The sequence below is a fragment of the Balaenoptera musculus genome, chromosome X (genome assembly GCF_009873245.2).
Source record: "Balaenoptera musculus isolate JJ_BM4_2016_0621 chromosome X, mBalMus1.pri.v3, whole genome shotgun sequence".
Taxonomy (NCBI): Eukaryota; Metazoa; Chordata; class Mammalia; order Artiodactyla; family Balaenopteridae; genus Balaenoptera; species Balaenoptera musculus.
Window position 1 is genome coordinate 55,082,493 of NC_045806.1, and position 17,895 is coordinate 55,100,387.

Here is a 17,895-nt window from a genome sequence, read left to right on the forward strand (position 1 = left end):
AGAAAAACACATTTAAAAAAATAAGGGTATTTAAAGGAACCTCTAGGACAACATCAGGCATACCAACATTCATATTATAAGGGTCCTGGAAGAAGAAGAAGAGAGAGAGAAAGAGGCCAAAGAGTATTTGATGAAATTATGGCTGAAAACTTTCTGAAGCTGAAGAAGAAAACAGATTTCCAGGTACAGAAAGCACAGAGTGCCAAACAAGATAAACCAAAAGAGATCCATACCAAGACATATAATAATTAAAATGGCAAAAGTTAAAGAGAATTTTAAAAGCAGCAAGAGAAAAACAAAGAGTCACAGACAAAGGAACCCCCCTAAAGCAATCAGGTGATTTTTCTGCAGAAACTTTGCAGGCCAAAAGGGACTGGCATGATATACTTAATATGCAGCCATTAAGGGAAACAGTATGTGGGTTCCTCAAAAATTCATAACAGAACTACCATATGATCCAGCAATTCTGCTCATGGGTATATATCCAGTGAAAATGAAAACACTAATTTGAAAAGCTACCTGTACCCCAATGTTCATAACAGTATTACTTACAATAGTCAAGATATGGAAACAACCTAAGTGTCCATCAAACAGATGAATGTATAAAGAAGAAATATATACACAATGGAATATTACTCAGACGTAAAAAAGAATGACATTTAGCCACTTGCAGCAACATGGATGAATCTGGAGGGTATTATGCTTAGTGAAATAATTCAGACAGAGAAGGACAAATACTGTTTGGTATCAATTATATGTGAAATCTAAAAATTATAACAAATGAATAAATATAACAAAGCAGAAACCGACTCACAGTTATAGAGAACAAACTAGTGGGTACCAGTGGGAAGAGATTGGGGGGAAGGGCCAGACATGAGTAGGAGATTGAGAGGTACAAACTACTATGTATAAAATAAACAAGAATATATTGTATAGCCAATATTTTATAATAACTTTGAATGGAATATAATCTTTAAAAATATTGAATCTCTGTTGTATTATATATCTGAAACTAATATAATATATAAATCATCTATACTTTAATTTTTAAAAAAGGATCTAACAAAGTGAATACATGTTTATTGGAATGGGTGGCTAAATAAATAGAGCCAAAAAAAAAAAAAAAGAAATTTAACCCTTTAAATGGAGCTAGGGTTTCTACTGTGGAAACTAGAGCACCGGAATAAAGACTTCCTTATGTTGGCACCTAGAAAGACTCCGATGTGTCTGCTTGCTCTTTACCTGCAAAAGGTGAAACCTCACACATACACATAGAACTTAGATTTCTCTCCCATTCAAGAGAGGCATTTGGAGGATTGTAACCTACATAACTCTGCTCTCTATTTTAATCACCTTAGATCTTCAGTCAGAAATATGAATGGACAACCAAGGATTACCTGATATTTAAGGAAAAAAATCAACACAAAATAGAAGTTCTCAAATGAGAAAACAGAACAAATGGGGGGGTGGGGCAGAGAGAGAGAGAGAGAGAGAGAGGGAATGAGCATTCAGGGAACATAATATTTATGACCTTCTAATTTGTACACTCATAGATTCAGGAGTATATTAAATTGATAAAGCAAGAACAAGCTGACACAACAAAAGAGCAAATATGGATGAGACAGACTTCTTGGAAATTAAAAATAATTATATAAATATTTATTATTTATATTATAAGTTTACAACATAAAGTCAAGGAACATAGAGCAAAACCACAAAAAGCTAAAAAATAGGAGAAAAAATTAGGACATGGAGAATCAATCCAGTAGGTTCAAACTTTTTAATTTTTTTTGAATTTTTGAATTTTATTTTATTCATTTTTTTATGCAGCAGGATCTGATTAGTTATCCATTTTATACATATTAGTGTATATATGTCAATCTCAATCTCCCAGTTCATCACACTGCACCCCCCCCGCCACTTTCCCCCTTGGTGTCCATAAGTTTGTTCTCTACATCTGTGTCTCTATTTCTGCCCTGCAAACCGGTTCATCTGTACCATTTTTCTAGGTTCCAAATATATGCGTTAATATACAATATTTGTTTATCTGTTTCTGACTTACTTCACTCTGTATGACAGTCTCTAGATCCATGCACTTCTCTACAAATGACCCAATTTCGTTCCGTTTTATGGCTGAGTAATATTCCATTGTATATATGTACCACATCTTCTTTATCCATTCATCTGTTGATTGGCATTTAGGTTACTTCCATGAACTGGCTATTGTAAATAGTGCTGCAATGAACATTGGGGTGCATGTGTCTTTTTGAATTATGGTTTTCTTAGGGTATATGCCCAGTAGTGGGATTGCTGGGTCATAGGGTTGTTCTACTTATTAGTTTTTTAAGGAACCTCCATACTGTTCTCCATAGTGGCTGTATCAATTTACATTCCCACCAACAGTGCAAGAGGATTCCCTTTTCTCCACACCCTCTCCAGCATTTGTTATCTGTAGATATTTCTGATGATGCCCATTCTAACTGGTGTGAGGTGATACCTCATCATAGTTTTGATTTGCATTTCTCTAATAATTAGTGATGTTGAGCAACTTTTCATGTGCTTCTTGGCCATCTGTATGTCTTCTTTGGAGAAATGTCTATTTAGGTCTTCTGCCAATTTTTTGATTGGGTTGTTTGTTTTTTTAATATTGAGCTGCATGTGCTGTTTATATACTTTGGAGATTAATCCTTTGTCTGTTGATTCGTTTGCAAATATTTTCTCCCATTCTGAGGGTTGCCTTTATGTCTTGTTTGTAGTTTCCTTTGCTGTGCAAAAGGTTTTAAGTTTCATTAGGTCCCATTTGTTTATTTTTGTTTTTATTTCCATTACTCTAGGAGGTGGATCAAAAAAGATCTTGCTGTGCTTTACGTCAGAGTGTTCTTCCTATGTTTTCCTCTAAGAGTTTTATAGTGTCCGGTCTTACATTTAGGTCTCTAATAAATTTTGAGTTTATTTTTGTGTATGGTGTTAGGGAGTGTTCTAATTTCATTCTTTTCCATGTAGCTGTCTAGTTTTCCCAGCACCACTTATCGAAGAGAGTCTCTTTTCTCCATTGTATATCCTTGCCTCCTTTGTCATAGATTATTAGACCATACGTGTGTGGGTTTATCTCTGGGCTTTCTATCTTGTTCCATTGATCTATATTTCTATTTTTGTGCCAGTACCATACTGTCTTGATTACTGTAGCTTTGTAGTATAGTCTGAAGTCAGGGAGTCTGATTCCTCCAGCTCCGTTTTTTTCCCTCAAGACTGCTTTGGTTATTCGGGGTATTTTGTGTCTCCATACAAATTTTAAGATTTTTTGTTCTACTTATGTAAAAAATGCCATTGGTAACTTGATAAGGATTGCATTGAATCTGTAGATTGCTTTGGGTAATATAGTCATTTTCACAATTTTGATTCTTCCAATCCAATAAAATGGTATATCTCTCCAACTGTTTGTATCATCTCTAATTTCTTTCATCAGTGTCTTATAGTTTTCTGCATACAGGTCTTTTGTCTCCCTAGGTAGGTTTATTCCTAGGTATTTTATTCTTTGTGTCGCAATGGTAAATGGGAGTGTTTCCTTAATTTCTCTATCAGATTTTTCATCATTAGTGTATAGGGATGCAAGAGATTTCTGTGCATTAACTTTGTATCCTGAATCAAATTCATTGATTAGCTCTACTAGCTTTCTCGTGGCATCTTTAGGATTATCTACATATAGTATTATGTCACCTGCAAACAGTGACAGTTTTACTTCTTCTTTTCCACTTTGTATTCCTTTTATTTCTTTTTCTTCTCTCATTGCTGTGGCTAGGACTTCCAAAACTATGTTGAATAATAGTGGTGAGAGTGGACATCCTTGTCTCATTCCTGATCTCAGAGGAAATACTTTCAGTTTTTCACCATTGAAAATGATGTTTGCTGTGGGTTTGTCGTATATGGCCTTTATTATGTTGAGGTAGGTTCCCTCTATGCCCACTTTCTGGAGAGTTTTTATCATAAATGGGTGTTCAATTTTGTCAAAAGCTTTTTCTGCATCTATTGAGATGATCATATGGTTTTTATTCTTCAATTTGTTAATATGGTGTATCACATTGATTGATTTGCGTATATTAAAGAATCCTTGCATCCCTGGGATAAATCCCACTTGATTGTGGTGTATGATCCTTTTAATGTGTTGTTAGATTCTGTTTGCTAGTATTTTGTTGAGGATTTTGGCATCTTTATTCATCAGTGATATTGGTCTGTAATTTTCTTTTTTTGTAGTATCTTTGTATGGTTTTGGTATCAGAGTGATGGTGGCCTCATAGAATGAGTTTGGGAGTGTTCCTTCCTCTGCAAGTTTTTGGAAGAGTTTGAGAAGGATGGGTGTTAGCTCTTCTGTAAATGTTTGCTAGAATTCACCTGTGAAGCCAACTGGTCCTGGAGTTTTTTTTGTTGGAAGATTTTTAATCACAGTTTCAATTTCATTACTTGCGATTGGTCTGTTCATATTTTCTGTTTTTTCCTGGTTCAGTCTTGGAAGGTTATACCTTTCTAAGAATTTGTCCATTTCTTCCAGGTTGTCCATTATATTGGCATAGAGTTGCTTGTAGTAGTCTCTTAGGATGCTTTGTATTTCTGTGGTGTCTGTTGTAACTTCTCCTTTTTCATTTTTAATTTTATTGATTTGAGTCCTCTCCCTCTTTTTCTTGATGAGTCTGGCTAATGGTTTATCAATTTTGTTTATCTTCTCAAAGAACCAGCTTTTAGTTTTATTGATCTTTGCTATTGTTTCCTTCATTTCTATTTCATTTATTTCTGATCTGATCTTTATGATTTCTTTCCTTCTGGTAACTTTGGGTCTTGTTTGTTCTTCTTTCTCTAGTTACTTTAGGTGTAATGTTAGATTGTTTACTTGAGATTTTTCTTGTTTCTTGAGGTAGGCTTGTATAGCTATCAACTTCCCTCTTAGAACTGCTTTTGCTGCATCCCATAGGTTTTGGATCATCGTGTGTTCATTTTCATTTGTCTCTAGGTAGTTTTTGATTTCCTCTTTGATTTCTTTAGCGATCTCTTGGTTATTTAGTAACGTATTGTTTAGCCTCCATGTGTTTGTGTTTTTTACGTTTTTTTCCCTGTAATTCATTTCCAATCTCATAGCGTTGTGGTCAGAAAAGATGCTTGATATGATTTCAATTTTCTTAAATTTACTGAGGCTTGATTTGTGACCCAAGATATGATCTATCCTGGAGAATGTTCCATGCACACTTGAGAAGAAAGTGTAATCTGCTGTTTTTGGATAGACTGTCCTATAAATATCAATTAAATCTATCTGGTCTATTGTGTCATTTAAAGCTTCTGTGTCCTTATTTATTTTCATTTTGTATGATCTGTCCATTGGTGTAAGTGAGGTGTTAAAGTCCTCCACTATTTTTGTGTTACTGTCGATTTCCTCTTTTATAGCTGTTAGCAGTTGCCTTATGTATTGAGGTGGTCCTATGTTGGGTGCATATATATTTATAATTGTTATATCTTCTTCTTGGATTGATCCCTTGATCATTATGTAGTGTCCTTCCTTGTCTCTTGTAACATTCTTTATTTTAAAGTCTATTTTATCTGATATGAGTATTTCTACTCCAGCTTTCTTTTGATTTCCATTTGCCTGGAATATCTTTTTCCATCCCCTCACTTTCAGTCTCTATGTGTCCCTAGGTCTGAAGTGGGTCTCTTGTAGACAGCATATATATGGGTCTTGTTTTTGTATCCATTCAGCAAGCCTGTGTCTTTTGGTTGGAACATTTAATCCATTCAGGTTTAAGGTAATTATCAATATGTGTGTTCCTATGACCATCTTCTTAATTGTTTTGGGTTTGTTTTTGTAAGTCCTTTTCTTCTCTTGTGTTTCCCACCTAGAGAAGTTCCTTTAGCATTTGTTGTAGAGCTGGTTTGGTGGTGCTGAATTCTCTTAGCTTTTGCTTGTCTGTAAAGCTTTGATTTCTCCATCGAATCTGCATGAGATCCTTGCTGGGTAGAGTAATCTTGGTTGTAGGTTCTTCCCTTTCATCACTTTAAGTATATCATGCCACTCCCTTCTGGCTTGTAGAGTTTCTGCTGAGAAATCAGCTGTTAACCTTATGGGAGTTCCCTTGTATGTTATTTGTCTTTTTTCCCTTGCTGCTTTCAATAATTTTTCTTTGTCTTTAATTTTTGCCAATTTGATTACTATGTGTCTCGGCGTGTTTCTCCTTGGGTTTATCCTGTATGGGACTTGCTGCGCTTCCTGGACTTGGGTGGCTATTTCCTTTCCCATGTTAGGGAAGTTTTCCACTATAATCTCTTCAAATATTTTCTCTGGTCCTTTCTCTCTCTCTTCTCCTTCTGGGACCCCTATAATGCGAATGTTGTTGCGTTTAATGTTGTCCCAGTGGTCTCTTAGGCTGTCTTCATTTCTTTTCATTCTTTTTTCTTTAGTCTGTTCCGCAGCAGTGAATTCCACCATTCTGTCTTCCAGGTCACTTATCCGTTCTTCTGCCTCAGTTATTCTGCTATTGATTCCTTCTAGCGTAGTTTTCATTTCAGTTATTGTATTGTTCATCTCCGTTTGTTTGTTCTTTAATTCTTCTAGGTCTTTGTTAAACATTTCTTGCATCTTCTCTATCTTTGCCTCCATTCTATTTCCGAGGTCCTGGGTCATGTTCACTATCATTATTCTGAATTGTTTTTCTGGAAGGTTGCCTATCTCCCCTTCATTTAGTTGTTTTTCTGGGGTTTTATCTTGTTCCTTCATCTGGTATATAGCCTTCTGCTTTTTCATCTTGTCTGTCTTTCTGTGAATGTGGTTTTTATTCCACAGGCTGCAGGATTGTAGTTCTTCTTGCTTCTGCTCTCTGCCCTCTGGTGGATGAGGCTATCTAACCAGCTTTTAGTTTTATTTATCTTTGCTGTTGTTTTCTTTGTTTCTATTTCATTTATTTCTGCTCTGATCTTTATGATTTCTTTCCTTCTACTAACTTTGGCTTTTGTTTGTTATTCTTCCTCTAATTCCTTTAGGTGTAAGGTTAGATTGTTTATTGAGATTTTTCTTGTTTCGTGAGGTCGGCTTGTATTGCTATAAACTTCCCTCTTAGAACTGCTTTTGCTGCATCTCACAGGTTTTGGATCATTGTGTTTTCATTGTCATTTGTCTCTAGGTATTTTTTGATTTCCTCTTTGGTTTCTTTGGTGATCTCTTGGTTATTTAGTAACGTATTGTTTAGCCTCCATGTTTTTGTGTGTGTTTTTTTGTTTTTCCCTGTAATTGATTTCTAATCTCATAGCATTGTGGTCAGAAAAGATGCTTGATATGATTTCAATTTTCTTAAATTTACTGAGGCTTGATTTGTGACCCAAGATATTATCTATCCTGGAGAATGTTCTATGCACACTTGAGAAGAAAGTGTAATCTGCTGTTTTTGGATGGAATGTCCTATAAATATCAATTAAATCTATCTGGTCTATTGTGTCATTTAAACCTTCTGTTTCCTTATTTATTTTCATTTTGGATGATCTGTCCATTGGTGTAAGTGAGGTGTTAAAGTCCCCCACTATTATTGTCTTACTGTCGATTTCCTGTTTTATAGCTTTTAGCAGTTGCCTTATGTATTGAGGTGCTCCTATGGGTTCAACTTTTTTAAACTAGTGATTCCTAAAAAAAGACAGATAAAATAGATGTGATGCAATAACTTTTAAAAAGAAGAGAATTTCTCAGAAATGAAGTCAGACATGAATATTTGAATTGAAAGGTATTGCCAATTCTGAATAAATTGAATGAAAAAAAGATCAACATTTATCTCAGAAAGCAAAGTACAAGTCTAGATGATTTTGAATTTTATCAAACATTTCAGAAAGAAATAACACCAATATTACACAAACTCTTTCAGAGAATAGGGGAGGGAGGAACAACTCTTAAATTGTTTTATGAGATTGCATAACCCTAATACCAAAATCAGGTAAAAGTATTGCAAGAAAATTAGATGCCAATCTCACTCATTATCATAGATGCAAAAATACTTAAAGTACTAGCAAATCAGCAGGGCGGGTGTTCACCTTTGCCTGGTTTTGCCAGCAGTGTGCACAGTTTCGGACCCAGAGGAGGTGGCCTTGAGCAATGGCCCATGCTACCCTCCGAGTATTACTTTTGCCATTTTCCATGTCCTTTTGACAGCCCCGGGCATTGGTGCTAGCATTTGTACTGCCAGTTCAAACAAACACCGGGAAATGTGGTGGGAACTGAGTGAGGGAGGTGTTTGCAGCAGCTTGGCGGTGCTTGGGGTGCAGAGGAGCCATGTTGAATTCATGGGCACAACTATGGAAGAATTGGAAAGTATCAACAAAGAAATGGGGTCAGTCAAGACTGAAGTTGAAGAAAAGCGGAAGAGGCTCTCCAGGTTTACTTTAGCACTTGAAGAGCCATTGCAAAGCCCTGTGGCCTCCTTGAGTGACACAAATGTGAGAAAAGGTTTTCCTGAAAATAGCCTGCTCCCAAAAGAATGATTAAGGTATTAAAGGTAGGTATTAAAGGTAACAAAAACTTGTGTTCTGTTAGAAACCACATTTCTAAGATGGGAAGCTTTGGTAGTGAGAAAAAGTATGTCTGTATTTCAGAAGAAAGTATATCTTATGCACCTCTTAATGACAAAGAAATACAGAAAGAAAGTCATAATGAAAGTTATCCAAACAGCACAAGATGTATAAAAACAATTGATACTCATAAAGAAGAAACTGAATGGTGAAATTCACCAAGCTAACCATGTGAAAGACAAAGTTCTGAGAATACAAGACGATAGTAAGGGCTTCACTACTTTTGAAGACAGCAGATTAGTTGAATTTGATTTTGAAATAGAATGTACTGAAAATGACACTCCCTCTGATTCTGATGACACTATGAAGGAATGTCTTTGAATTTTCAGTGAGTTCACACAAAGCAAAGCTCATAAGGGAGAGACTGCTAAGTAGGTTTCAGGAAAGGAAATAGAATTAGATATGCTGTATTACCAGAAAATTTCTGGACCAAAAAGGGAAATGGCACACACTGCCAAGTTTGATGTTCCAATCAGTAAAGATATCACTAGCCCATTCAGGGGACCAGTCCCACCACTAATTAGTCACACTGGAATCCTTCAGGCCCAGCAACAGTCAGTGCAGATAATGGCTGCCATTAAAGGTGAGCAGGCTTTTGTTGCTGCCACTTCAGGACAGAAGAAAAGTACATTTGCATGTCCAGCCTCACAGACCCAAAGGAAAGCCTCAGGAGAAAATTCATGTACATCAAACAGCCCTCATGTGGAGGTAGTTCTTCAAAGGAAAATCCAAGTGCAAGGCCAAATAGATCACACTTTCCTGTGAAAAGTATTGCTTCTTTTCCTGTAAAGATGTTGAAATATAAGGTGGCTCATCCGAAGCAGGCTTTAGGAGCATCAGAATCCTCGTCCAAAGTACCCGACGAAGTAAGATAATGCTCTGCCCACCTCCTTTTTTGAGAAGTATTTGAGACTTTATAAAACAGAGGATGAGGCTTTTAACAAGGCTAAAATAGAAGAAAAGGCCACTTATGAACACTGTGGCAGTCAAAATATATATGTGAACATAGCAATAAATATTCTTAAGAAGCTGAGAGGCCAAGATGTGTTTGGAAGCAGTAACGACAAAAAGACAACTGGATTGAAAAAGAATGAAAAGAAAAATGTGCTCACAGGAACTATTCTCTACAGACATCTTAAAGACTACCTTCTAACTGAAGAACAGTTACCTGAAAATAGCTACCCCCAACCCAACCTTGACAAGCCAGGAAGTGTTCTTTTAAACCCAGGCATGACAAAAAATTCTTGTAAATGATCCTTCTAAGAAGATTAGTATGAATGTGCTGTTGATGTGGGAAGATCTATGGCGTGACTTCCGCAGGCAAACACAGCAGGGTAGAAGAATGTCATTACCACTTTGGCCAAGTGTTGAGTCATAAAGTCCTTGGCGGCTTAGAAAGGCAGTACAGCTGTTTTGAAGGTGTCCTTGGATCCCCCAGGTGTCAGGTTGCCAAGCTTCATGTTCATGATCAAAAAGAAAACCTAGAGGGCTTTGTGAAGACTTTTGTTAAGTTCCCACACCCCGACAGGTATCACAGTGTATTAGCTGTGAATTATGAGATGTGCTATACAGTCAAAGGTTTGGAACTTACTCGAGTGACAGTGGTTGATCACAGCCTCCAGGTGGTCTATGATACATTTGTGAAACCAGATGAAGTCATTGACTATAACACTAGGTTTTCTGGTGTGGTTGAAGATGACTTGAAGAACACAAAAACCTCAATCCGTGATGTGCAAGCCATCTTGTTGAACCTGTTCAGTGCTGACACTGTACTAATTGGACATAGCTTTGAACATAGTCTCTATGCACTTAAGTTAATTCATACTTCAGTTGTGGACATGACAGTTATGTTTTCTCATTGGCTAAGTTTACCTCACAAAAGATCCCTTAAGAGTCTAGTGGCTGACTACCTGAGGAGAATCATTCAGGATGATGGTCACAATTCAAGTGAAAATGCAACCGCCTGCATGGAACTGGTCCTATGGAAGGTAAAAGACGAACTGAAAGGAAAGAAGTAACCACTTTGTCCAAGAATATCTTAAACCTCTGCATTGCTTCCGTGACTCCTTGGCATCCACTGCTGGCAGTAGAGTTTGGTCTATAATAACACAAGGCTTCTCGACGCTTTCAAAGGGAAGAGGAGAAGGAAAAGCACTGTTGAGGTTTATTTATTACATTTTAAAGATTAAATTTCCACAGTGATTTCTAAAGTTGTGACTGGGGAGGAGTGGGGGGAGGAATTAAGTCGTTTGAGATTTGACTCACCTTCGTAGGCAGTGTGTGAATAATGGTGAAAGATGGTTTAAAGTTGAAGTAATGGGTCCAGGACTTTCACAAAGGTTGTTTCTCAGGTTACTTAAATTTCTTTTTCTCTCTAAATACCTAGAACCATTATACAGCTTGAAGTTAGAAACATCTTTACCTAACAAAATTGTAAGTTTTCTTTAGATCACCTATATAGAAATAGAAGTAGAGATTTTCCTCACAAAACATATGGCAGTAAATGTAAACTTTTCAGTGTACTGTTAACATAAAAGTTTTGGTCATTTGAAAAAAAAGGTACTAGCAAATCAAATTCAGCAATATATTAGAAGGATTTGCATTGTGACAAAGTAGAGTTTATCACAGGAATACAACATTGGCTGAACATTAGAAAATCAACCAATCTTATTCACCATATTAACAGAATAAAGGAGAAAAAGCACATGAGCATTTCAATAAATGTAGATAAAACGTTTTACAAAATTCACTATCCACCAATGATAAAAATCTCTTGCGAACTACCAATAGAAGGAACTTCCTCAAGCTGGTAAAGGGCAATTACGAAAAATCTACAATGAACATGATAGTAGTGAAAACAAAAAGCTTAATAGGGAAGACAAAACTAGTCAATGCTTCCCTCTAGTACTGGGAACAAAGCAACAATGCCACTCTACCACTACCTTTAAAAATTTCACTAGAGATCCTAGATAGTGCAATAGTGCAGGAAAAATAAAGGGAACAAAGATTATAAAGAAAGAAATTAAACTGTTTTTATCTGCAGATTACATAATTGTTTCCATGGAAAATCCTAAGGAATCTACAGAAGAACTACTAGACTTATTAAGCGAATTTAGCAAGTTTGGAGGATACAAGGTTAATGTAAGAACATCAAATGTGTCTTTATATACTACTTGTATAAAATTTGAAAATTAAATACAAAACCATTTTGTATACAATAGTATCAAAAACATAAAATCCTTAGGAATAAATTTAACAAGAGACATACAAGATCTCTACACTGAAAACTACAAGGCATGGCTAAGAAAACTTAAAGAAGACCTGAATAAATGGAGATATATACTACATTTACGGATTGGAAGACTCAATATTATTAAGATGCTGGTTCTTCCCAGACTGATCTCCCTATTCATGTTGAAAGGAATTAGAAAGCTTGTCAAGAGAGAACACAAAGGTTGTGGCCAAATTTGATAAGATTAGTATGCATCAGCATATCAATGCAAGCCAGGTGTTATTCATCAAGAAAATGGGGAGATTAGTCAGACATCTAAACAGAAATTAGGATCTACTGTTGTCTAAGACAGTAGAAAAATAACCCCAAAGGCATTTCAGAGGCCACTGGGACTGCCTCTCCCATCATAGGCCCATAGTGAAAGGGCCTGCGGGGTAGAATGATTTCACGACTCTACTCCTCCCATTCCTGTCCTAAAATCATCTACCCCTTTGGAGGTAGATGGTATAACTTGGCTGCATAGGTGTGGTGCTATCTCTGCCAGTGCACAGAGTGCATAAGCTATTGGATCATGGCTACCTCCACCTAGATTTTGAAGGATGGAGCCATCTGGAGCCACAGGTGCATGACCCAGTCAGAGGGCTACTGCAAACATACTCTGCTAAGGCAATTCCTAATGGAACTCTAGGGCTAGGCTACCCCTGCAACTGCAGACTGGTAGGTGACCTGTGTGTGTCTGTGATTCTAGCATGGGAGAGTGACAGGCATGTGACTCCAACCCATTAGAGCTGCAGAGTGAACTGTGCTCAGCAAAGTTGTAGGGGCAGGGCTGCTAAAAACTGTGGAGGACCACTGCTCAAGTGTGTCCAGAAGGTACCTTTGCCTGAGTTGTCCTTACGGTTTTGGACTTGCTTTGAACCTGTTTCCCTTTTCTTCTTTCCTATGTCTCCCTTTTAGAATGGAAATGTCTATCATATGCCTGTCTCATCATTGTATTTTGGAAGCACATAACTTGTTTGATTTCATAGGTTCACAGCTGGATAGGAATTTCCCCCAGAATGAATTTTACCTTGAATCTCACCCATATCTCATTTAGATGCTTTAGATGAGACTTTGTATTTCGACTTTTGAATTGATGGCATGTGATAAGGACATGAATTTTGGGGATGGGGAACAGGGACAGAATGTTATGGACTGAATGTTTCCCCTCAAAATTCATATGTTGAAATTCTAATAGCCAGTGTGATGGTATTAGGAAGCTGGGCCTTGGGAAGTGCTCAGGTCGTGAGTGTGGAGTCCTCAGGAATGGGATTAATGTCCTTACAAAAGAGGCCTGAGAGGGCTCCCTTGCCCTCTTCCACCATGTAAGGATACAACAAGAAGTCTGCAACCCAGAAGAGGCCCTCATTCCACCATGCTGGCACCATGATCTTGGACTTCTAGTTTCTAAAACTGTGAGAAATAAATTTCTGTTGCTTATAAGCCACCCAGCCTGTAGTATTTTGGTATAGCAGCCCAAATGCACTAAGACACATCTCAAAATGGGTTATAGACTTAAACATAAGTCCTGAAACTGTAAAATTCTGAAACAAAGGGGGAAAGCTCTATAGCATTGGTCTTAGCAATTATTTATTGGATATGGCATCAAAAGCACAGGCAACAAAAGCAAAAATAAGACAGGTGGATTGCATGAAACTAAAAAGCTTCTGCACAGCAAAGAAAATAATCAACAGAGTGGCAATCCATGAAATGAGAGAAAATATTTGCAAATTATATATCTGATGGGGGGTTAGTATCTGAAATACATAAAGAACTCCTACAACTCAATAGTAGAGAAACAAATAACCCAATTAAAAAGTGGCCAAAGGTCTTAAATAGACATTTCTCCAAAGAAAATATACAAATGGCCAACAGTTATATGAAAAAATGTTCAATATCAATAATCCCCAGGGAAATGCAAATTAAAACCACAAGATGTCACCTCACACTTGTTAGGTTGGCCATTATATTAAAAAAAAAAAACCAGAAAACAGAAAACAATGAGTGTTGGTGAGGACATGGAGAAATTGGTTGGTGAGGATGTAAAATGGTGCAGCTGCTATGATAAACAGTCTGGAGGTTTCTCAAGAAAATAAAAATAGAACTAGCATATGATCCAGCAATCCTACTTCTGGGTATTTGTCCAAAAGACATGAAAACAAGATCTTGTAGATGTATTTGTTCTTCCATGTTCATTGAAGCATTATTCACAATAGCTAAAGGGTGGAAACAACCTAAGTCTCCATTGACAAATGAATAGATAGAGAAAATGTTGTATATACATATAATAGAATATTGTAAAAGCTAAACTTTTTATGGAATAGCAAATGATTCCAAATAGACAAACAATCTTGAAAAAGAAGGACAAAGTTGGGGGACACTGACTTGCCAATTTCAAAACTTACTACACAGTTGTAGTAAGCAAGACAGTGTGGTACAGGAATAAGGAAAGATATATAGACTGATGGAATAGAGTTGAAAGTCCATAAATAAATCTATATATTTATACTTGTATTAGTTTGCCATAATAAAGTACCAGAGAAAGCATGGATTGAAAACCAAAGTTTATTTTCTCATGATTCTGGATGCTTGGAGTCTGAAATAAAGGTGTTGTCAGGATTGACTTCTTCTGAGGCTGCTCTCCTTGGCTTGTAGATGACCATCTCCAACTTATGTCCTCACATGGTCTTCTCTCTGTGTATGTCTGTATCCAAATCTCTTCTTATAAGAACACCAGTCATATTGGATTAAGGCCCACACTAAGACCTCATTTTAACATAATTACTTCTTTAAAAACCCAAATGCAGTCACATTCTGAGGTACTGGGGCTTAGGACTTTAATATATAAATTTTGATTTTTTATGAGTTCCAAGATCAATCAATGGGAAAGAATAGTATTTTCAACAAATGATGCTGACACAAATGGATATCCAGATTTAAAAGAATGAATTTGGATCCCTACTTCATGCCCTATACAAAATTTAACCCATGATGTATCAAAGACCTAAATGTAATATTTAAAGCTTATAAAACTCTTAGAAAAAAAACATAGGTACAAATCTGAATGAATTTGAGTTAGGCAACTGTTTCTTAGATATGCCTCCAAAAGTAAAAGCAATCAAAGAAAAAATAGATAAATTAGACTTCATCAATATTAAAAACTTGTGTGCCAAAGCAAACTATCAAGGAAGTGAAAAGACAACCCACAGAATGGGAGAAAATACTTGCAAATTATATATCAGTATCAAGTGACCAAAATATATAAAGAAAACTTACAACTCAACAATAAATAAAAAGACAAATAACCCAATATAAAAATGAGTAAATGATTTGAATAGATATTTCTCCAAAGAAGATATGTAAGTGACCAGTAAGCACATTAAAAAAAATGCTTGACATCATTAGCCATTAGGGAAATGCAAATAAAAACCACAATGAGGTACCACTTCACATCTATTAGGATAGCTATTATCAAAAATAAAGACAATAACAAGTGTTGGAAAAGATGTTGAGAAATTGGAGCCCTCATACATTGCTGGAAAGAATGTAAAATAGTGTAGTCACTGTGTAAAACAGTTTGACAATTCCTCAAAAATTAAACACAGAATTACATCATGACCCAACAATTCCATGCCTAGATCTATATGAAGAGAATTTAAAACATATGTTCAAACAGAAAACTTACTCAAATGTTCATAACAGCAATATTCATAACTGCCAAAAAGTGGAAACAATTGAAAAGTCCATGAACTGATGAATGAATAAACAAAATGTGGTAAATCCATATAATGGAATGTTATTCATCTGTAAAAAGAAATGAAATATTGTTACATGCTACAACATGGATGAACCTTGAAAACACTATGCCAAGTAAATGAAGCCAGATAAAAAGGCCACATATTATGTGATCCATTCATATGAAGTGTTCAGAATAGGCAAATCCATAGAGACAGAGCATAGATTAATGGTTTCCAAGGGATGTGGGGAGGGGTAATTGGGACTAGTTGCTAATACGTATGGGGTAAAAGAAATGTTCCGTGTATATATGGTGGTGATGGTAGTTGCACATAATGAATATATTAAAAATCACTGAAGTACAAACTTTAAAATTGTGAATTTTATATTATGTCAATTATATCTCAGTTAAAGAAACCCAATGAGATAGCTTTACACACCCTCCAGAATAGTTAATATTAAAAGCACTGCAATACCAAATCTTTTGAAGGATGCAGAGCAACTGTAAATCTCATAAACGGGTAGTGAAAATGATACAACCACTTTAAAAACAGTTTGGCAGTTCTTTTAGAGTTAAACATATGCATTCCTTATGACACAGCAATTCCACGCCTAAGTATGTACTCAAGAAGAATTTAAACATATATCCACACAAAGACATGAACATGAATACTCACATCAGCTTTATTCATATAGCTCCAATCTGGAAATAATCCAGATGTCCATAACATGAGAGCTGATTAACAAACTGTGATATACAATAACACACTATTCAGCAACAAAATGGAATAAAATTATACATGTAACAACATGGATAAATCTGTAAAATATGATGAATGGGGAAAAAAAGCCTTATACAAAAGGCAGGCATTGTTGGATTTACACTTATGTATTTCATATTTGAGTAATTGTAAATGGTATTGTATTTTTCAGTTTTGGATTCCACATGTTCATTGCTAGTATATAGATGCATAACTGATTTTTATGTTTATCTTATGTCCTATGACCATGCTGAACTCACTCATTAGTTCTAGGAATATTTTTTAGATACCGTGGGATTTTCTGTGTAGACAATCATGCCATCTGAAAATAGGGGCAGTTTAATTTCTCCTTTGTAATCCATATGCCTTTTATTTCTGTCTTGCCTTACTGCTAGGACTTCTAGAACTATGTTGAATAAGTGGTAAGAGTTTTCCTGGTCTTAGAAGGATAACATTTAGGCTCTCATCATTAAGTATAATGTTAGCTATAGGTTTTTTGTAGATGATCTGTATCAAATTGAGGAAGTTGCCCTCTATTCCTATTTTTCTGAGAGCTTTTTTCTTAAAAATCATGAATAGACGTTGAATTTTGTTAAATGATTTTTATGCATCAAGTGTTGTGATCCTGTGATATTTCTTCTTTAGCCTGTTAAAGAGGTGAATTAAATTATTTGATTTTCAAATATTGAACCCGTCTTGTATCACTGTGGTCCTTAATTAAACCTCACATAGTCATGGTGCATAATCTCTTTTATATATCACTGAATTCTATTTGCTAATATGTTATTAAGGATTTTTGTGTCTGTATTTATGAGAAATATTGGTCGATAGTTTTCTTTTTTTGTACTTTGGTTTTGTATTCAGGGTAATACTGCCCTCATAAAATGAGTTAAGAAGTGTTTTCTATTTACTGGAAGATGTTGTGTAGAATTGTTAATTCTTCTATTTACTGGAAGATGTTGTGTAGAATTGTTAATTCTTTAAATGCTTGGTATAATTCTCAAGTTAAATAATCTGGGCTTGCATATTTTATTTGGGGGAATTTTAAAATTATGAATTCAGTTACTTTAATAGTTATAGAGTGATTCAAATTATCTGTTTCATATTAGGTGAGTTGGAGTAATTTCTTTTCCAAGGACGTGATCAATTTTACCTAAGTTGTCAAATTGATGTGTGTAGAGTTGTTTGTAGTATTCTTTTATAATCCTTTTGATGTCCACAGGGTTTGTAGTAATACCCTCTGTTTCATTCCTGATACTGGTAATTTGTTTTCTCTTTTTTTTTTTCTTTGTCAGTCTTGCCAAAGGATTGGTAATTTTATTGGACATTTTAAAAAATCAGCCACTATGGAGAACAGTATGGAGGTTCCTTAAAAAACTAAAAATAGAACTACCATACGACCCAGCAATCCCACTACTGGGCATATACCCTGAGAAAACCATAATTCAAAAAGAGTCATGTACCAAAATGTTCATTGCATCTCTATTTACAATAGCCAGGACATGGAAGTAACCTAAGTGTCCATCATCAGATGAATGGATA